The sequence below is a fragment of the Cynoglossus semilaevis genome, chromosome 9, assembly GCF_000523025.1.
Source record: "Cynoglossus semilaevis isolate Cse_v1.0 chromosome 9, Cse_v1.0, whole genome shotgun sequence".
NCBI classification, from domain to species: domain Eukaryota; kingdom Metazoa; phylum Chordata; class Actinopteri; order Pleuronectiformes; family Cynoglossidae; genus Cynoglossus; species Cynoglossus semilaevis.
The window spans coordinates 975,795-982,694 of NC_024315.1; the positions used below are offsets into that span (position 1 = coordinate 975,795).

The 6,900-nt window shown below is 43.4% G+C and overlaps 1 protein-coding gene across 1 annotated transcript in view; it reads right to left on the minus strand.

Moving 5' to 3' along the window:
* nptxrb (neuronal pentraxin receptor b) overlaps positions 1-202 on the minus strand; it is a 13,489-nt gene extending 13,287 nt beyond the window's left edge. The window contains exon 1 of the mRNA XM_025058410.1: positions 189-202. The gene's annotated coding sequence lies outside the window, so the exon portion shown is untranslated. The remainder of the gene's footprint in view (positions 1-188) is intronic.
* Positions 203-6,900: the final 6,698 nt, after the last annotated feature.

The following is a 6,900-nucleotide window of genomic DNA, read 5'->3' on the forward strand; positions in this document are numbered from 1 at the left end:
GACATGTGGTGGAAAACAAACGTCACTGGTCAGTTTTACCGATGTTGTTTTGTTGTTTGTTGTCCCACAAACATCAGTACAATCTTTAGTTTGTTAACATTTATCCTGCAGTGAGGACCGGGACCAGAGCCGAGCCCGAGTCCGGGTCACCACGGCCGGATTCAAAGATGCTGAGCTGCGGTACTCACGCGGAGAGGATGTTTTTCCAGGTGTAGCAGTGACGGCACGGTTCAGTCTGACCCTCCGAGCTGCTCCTCACTCAGAGCCGCCGTTGCCAAGCTGCTCTCATCCGCACGTTTCCATGGGCACCACTGGAGAGGGGGAGGAGCGAGTGAACCAGAGAGGGAGAGAGAAAGTGAGGTCGTGGTCATGCGTCAGGCGGGGAGGCGCGTGCACGTGTGTGTGTGTGTGTGTGTATTTGGAACTTGTGTTGCTCACGTTGCAAGGAGCTGAATCCTCGCGTCGCCGCATCATGAAGCAGTGGCTTCATCATCATCATCATCATCATCATCATCATCATCATCATCATCATCATCAACAGACCGCACAGAGACAAAGAGTTCAGCTCTGTGGCTCAATCTGTGGTTTCACACCCCAGAGGTCGGTAGGAAGCTGTAAACTATACACAGAAAAACCCAGTTCCAATATCAGTTTCCACCAGGGATTGAACCCCTGACCCCCTTACTGTAAGGCAAGGGCGCCAACCAGTCTTCCACTGTGCCACCCAACAGTTTTTGTCCTTTATTTATCTGATCTAATATAATTTAATATAATATAATCCAACTCCTAAAAATGTCTTGTGATGTCCCAGAGACACAGCAGCGGAGACGTCACCTCACCTCACCACCGAGGTCACGCCCCTGGCCTTGTTTTTGTCTCCGGAGCTGAAGACAGTGAAAGGCTTTTCCCTGTCTCTCCTGCCAACTTCTCCACTCCGGAGTTGAGCCCTTCATTTGGCAGCTTCTCTCAGCTGTTGGACCCCCCCCCTACACTCCACAACCCTTGGCTTCTCAGTCCATACCTCTGACTTCCAGGCAGCATCGCAGTACTCTGGTGCCAGGTTCAAATATCCATTCACCGGATGATGAGATTAGAGTCCAGCCGAGCGATATTATCGGCCCGATATTAGCATATTATGTAACATCCCTAGAAATCAATATTGTTTTTTTTTCCTCCGATAATGAAGACCCAATACCTGGGTTTCGCCAAATGATGTGTGTTCTAAAAATTGTTTTTTGGGGATAAACGGTTGTATATTCAAGTGAAAGTCACTAGATGGCAGCATTGCAGGTCATTTTATTAATCTATTTTAATAATCAGGAGATTGTATGCCGAATGCTGGTCTCAGCAACACCGTACAGTGGTTTACACAGATAAACAAATAAATACTACCAGGCTAAAGATGTATAGATTTATGATACCTGTCATTAATAAATACATGAACTAAAAAGAAATCACTTTAAATGTTTTAAATGCCGATAAATAATACTCACACAGACCCAGAAAGACTCACTAAAATGTTCATTTCAGCCACTGAATTTATCTTTCAGTAAGTCAGCTTCGGTGAGAGGACACTAAAGTTGTTGTAAAGTTAAAGGGAGACTCAGCTCTGGGCCCTTTATATTAGAGTTCGTGCACTGAGTTGGAGAAGAAGAAAGCAGGGATGTTTTGTACCCATGAGGCATTGCCAACTCAAGCCGACAACAGTCGGTCTGTGATCTGACCCTGACACCGAAGTCCTCTCTGGGTTGGTTCGGCAAATACTAAAATTATTCCATCAGAAGGAGGAAGGCTGGAAAGTTTGCTCTTAACTCTGGCTCTTCTTAAGTACCCACATGCCCCTTAGTCTGGACCTCAGCTTAGAGTGCAGCAAAAACCATCACCAAGGAGACTTGTATTTTTTGTATTTTTCGTAGGTCAGTTTGTCTGTGTGGACTTCAGACTTTCAGTTGCCACTGAAAATATGAACTTTGCTCCTGAAAATTTCAGAAGAAAATAATCTGGAGAGTATCAGTACTTTTGGTAAAAAAGAAATACCTCATTGTCTATTGATCCCTGGAGACTAATCTGGTCTGATCTGGTCTGGATCAGGGGGATATACAGTAAAGGTGACGCCACCTGAAGTGATCGAGGTCTGCAGTACATCATCTCTGAAATGACTACTGTGTTACCATGGTTCTCATCAACCACTTAGTCGGGTACATGTGTGGCACACTGGAGTGTGGTTAGGATTTATATCCTACATATTTAATATAGACCTCAGAAAAGTCAATCCTGTGGTGACAGCAGAGTCGAAGTCTTTATTTATCAGCCTGGACTCAAAATGACTGCAGGTTTTTATCACAGTCTTTCCAACAGTCCAGGAGAAGCTGTAACTCACACTGAGGGATAAATGAAGGATGTGTTGTGACCTAGCGTTGGCAGAAGAGCAGAAACACAATATGTTACTGAGTGAGGGCAGCAGGGGAGGGGGTGGTCTTTGCTCAACACACTACAGCTCTGTCAAGGCCGGGATTCAAACCGACAATCCTCTGACCACCTCGGGTTGCGGACCTCACGCCAGAAAGTTACACATCCTCATAATGTTGCCTGATAAAAGCCAAAGTATACAACAGTCTGTGAGGCTTTTTGTGGGATCCTGCTGATGTCACGTACCGCCCCCTAGTGATTGGTAAAATGCCAAGGACGCATTTTCCAGTGTATTTTTGTAGGTGTATGTGTAATGACCAGTAAAGCTGACTCTTTGGTAATGAACCGGATCATTTTTACTCACTCCAAGTCGTTTGACTTTGTGTTCTACTTAAAGTACCGATATACATTTGTTTTCCAGTTCAATATCCACAAGCTGTGGCTAAAAAACGGAGTTTGAGACCAGTGAGACCGCGGTCAGAGCGTCGGGGGCTCAGACAGTGGATTAATCCTGAGAGGTGACTGTAGCCTGCACTCATACACACACTCTCACACACACTCTCACCCACAAGTACTCGTGCAAAAGTAGGCCAGTTGTATCACAACACTCTGTTTGAGTTCCATCTGGCTCATAAACCCTGAAGAGACACGGACACGGCGGCGGCAGAGAGTGAAACCAGACCATTGTACCACTTCTCTGAGTCGTTCTGTACCATCAGTCACCGGGCGGTGGGCGTGAGTTGACAAAACACCGAAGAATTTTGAGAATTTTTCTCATCTAAACGCCTTTAGAGATAAAAGACCAGGTGTAATAACCTGAATATCGCTCAACTCCCCTCGATACCCCCCCCCCCCAGTCTGCGGTGTGTGCACCAACAGTGTCTCCATGTGGGAAAACTGAAAACAACACCGTGACACCGTGATTTACCTCAAAACTGAACCCGTATCAGTGGGCGAAGTTGACAGGAATAAAGATGGAAACGCAGAACTGTTCCTAAGATTCTGCTCCAGATTTATTTTATTATTATATTTAGGAATAAAGTTCTATTCACATCGTTGTTGTTTTTTTTATCAAAGTTTAAACTATTCACATCGTTGTTGTTTTTTTTATTCTCAATGTTCCTGTCGGAACTCACATTCTGTACATCAGTATCTGTCCCCAAAGTTCCCCAAAAAACAACACAAACGAAAGCCAGTGAATGTAGAAAAATCTAACGTATGGCGGACAACCGACGATCGTAAACAAATCCGTCGTACACGTATACTGTCGCGTGATAACTAGACTCGCAAACTAGTTCCTGTGCGAAATGTTTTTAACGTCGTACATCAGGATGATGGAACTTTCCTAATAGTTATATCGGATATAACGACATAACCACGAAACGCTGTACAATTGGTTGATGCCGAGGTACTGACACCTGATACACAGCTAATCGTATAGTGACATAATTAAGTAACCTATTGAGATCGTTATATATATATAAAAAACAAGAAGATTTCTGCTTTTTAGAGCTTTTAATCAAAAGCCTTGTCCAAGAAACACACAGAAGAAAACAGTAACAGTTAACATGACACCGAATACATCGTCTGTACAATAAGGTTTTCCAAAACATGCTTCAGAAGTTCGGATACATTTCAAACGTCATCACTTTTCTCTCCACCTTACTGTGAACAAAGAAGTACATCATTAATATAAACCAGACACAGTTGCAGTCTTGACGGATTCAAACCAGGAGTTGTTCTTCTGATCCAGCCCAGAGTGGACTATGAAAAAAACGACACATGTCAAATAAACAGCATCACAATAACGTCATTATGCATATTTCAAATCAAATCTATCACAGTACGAAGAAGAAGAAAAACAAAACAAAAACAGATCAAGAAGCACAATCTTAAACTCATTAAGAATCATTATCCACATTTAAACAAGGATCCTTCCTTTGTTCCAATTGGTGCCAAACAAATCAAGCATTTAATATAATTACATCACATATAAATGCATAACAAAACGCAAGGAGGAAAAAAAAGAGCAAAATCAGGAGCCCTATTTGGTTGGAGTATAGATAGGCCACTAGATCGAGCTGTGCTGCCCCTGCATCGGAGTAAAACATTTGAAAAAAAAAAAAAAAAGATAAAAGAAGTGTTGCTAACTCTTAGAAACCTTACATTCCTACCAAAAGCCCCCCCAAACCACCCGGACAAAACGCCAGAGAGCTTTGACAGTAAGACGTGGAGAAACGCGGCGCTCGGAGACAGAAACGGTCACAGGTTATTACAGTTTATGATTAGCTGAGTTAGCATGCTAGAGCTCTGGTGTACGGAATTGTCTTTCTGTGTCGGAGTGGAGTCGAGATGAGGTAAAATCGCCAAAAAACGTCAGAGTAAAAGTGGATTTACCAAAATAGGTATAAGGCAATACATGTGGAAGATATTCCAAAGTATGTCATGTACGAGTACAACAGAGTAAGAGCCGGGGTCTGGGAAAGTCTTGAAACGAGCGGGTAGCACCATGACTACGACTTAAGAGGTATAGAAGTTTAATCTAAGGTCGTTTTAGAGTCACAACAGCCTTCTACCATGTAAAGATTTTGGGGTAGAGTAGAATCAGTGCCGTACAGTGTTTAATGTAGTGGACTGTTCAAATTACAGTACTAACAAAAACCAAACAGAGCCAAAACCTCTTCTACCAACAGTCGCCAATAGCCAATAAAAGACCGTGAAACCATTCACACAGTAAATCTACAGTCACTGGTTTCTGCTACTGGTTTTAAACCCCCAACTCTCCCAATGGTTGCCTTTTATTTTGCCTTTTTTTCTCAGCAGACTTGAGTCTTGAAAGCAAGTTTACTTCAACTGACGTCGCCTACTTTTATAAGGTTTCAGAACAATCGCCCTCAAATGACCAAACTGTTTCGGACACTCAGCCAATTTGAACCAGGCTAATTGAAGCGAAACTCAACGACACCGATTCAGGCCCTGGTTTTTGATTGACCCCATATACATGGGTCCTAGATACGGTCGATACGGGTCAGACCCGCCTCTCTGTCACGTTTCAACCCAATCAATATTCTACGTCCCTGTGTAAACGCAGATTTTGTTTGAACCATATCCCTAAAAACTCAGGCTATCTGTGCCGTGGAAACAGGGCCTCGGCTACATTAGCTAAAAGGTCGACCGACGATGCCCTGGTGATGAAGGTTGTAAAAAAGTTGCCAATGTGGAAGGCAGCCAGTGGTAACTTGGACACAAATCTCGTTTCCGCTCATGTACTTTCCAGACCTTGACATATAGACCAGTTTTACGTGTACAGAGAATCTACCAGGACTAACTGCCAGTTCAGGGTCTTGCAGAATGTTCCAGAAGGTGGCGGGTTGGCGAAATGAACAAGGCAATCTGGGAGAAACGGTAAGGACAGCAATAACTTAACGTCTAAGTCTGTGCGTGTATATAAATACTTACTCACACTGTACGTACTGTGTGTGTGTGTATGTATGTATGTATGTATGTATGTATGTGTGTATGTATGTGCGTTTTGTTTTTTTGAAGCGAAAAAAGGCCTTGAGAAATGGATGAGACGCAGAATGTCGCGTTTTCTGATGCAGTCAAGTGCATTGCATTTACCTCGCTGTATTGATGCAATATATGAAAGTCAACTGTGTTCAGTGCAACAAACACAACCGACTGACTTTTCAACAACAAGCTGGACTTTTAAGAGGGAGGGCAGCAAATTGGCGTTAACACCTCATTGGCTTTTCAGCAGCGAGAGAATATGAGAAGCATTTACTTTCAGGAGCTCCAGGCTGTTTGAGATCAGCTCAATAAACCAGAACCAAACTGCGTATGAAAGACAGTCTTCAGTCTCCTCGGTAGGCCCACCTGGAAATGATATTTGGCTGCAGTACTTCTGCCTGCCAGCAGGTTGGCAGAGGTTCTCAAGAAAAACTCCCGAGACATTTCAGTGTCAGTGAAGTAGAAAAAACTATTTCTGAAGGTTCACCTTAATGAAGTAAAGATCATCTTCAGATTAAACTGGTTTTGGGAGTGTTCTGCTTTTTGGACAAATCAGCACTTTCCTTGAGACCAGTGTAAGCAGACACCACCTCTGTTTCTGCAGCCAAGGGTGTGAACACGACCGCAGGGTGGAGGCATCGAGATGGACAGTGTGGAGGAAACTGAAGGTTTTGGAACTCTGTATTATTGTCGATTAAACGTGCCTGGAACGAGTGGAAGACAAACGTTCCATGTTTCTATCTGAGTCTGCAGTTAAAGAATTAGTGCTGTGCAAATGGACAAAATATGGCAATTTAAAAGACAACGGGGGCGTATTAGCTGCCGCCTTCTCCAAATTATATAATTTTCCTCTTTAACAAAAATATGCTCTTCTTAATATTCATTGGCTGGGCTTTCATGGATTTTCATTACATTTCATTAACATGGACACACCTCTGAGGAAAAGGTTAGAGGGGGGTCAAAGGGGGGGGCAGGGGGGGG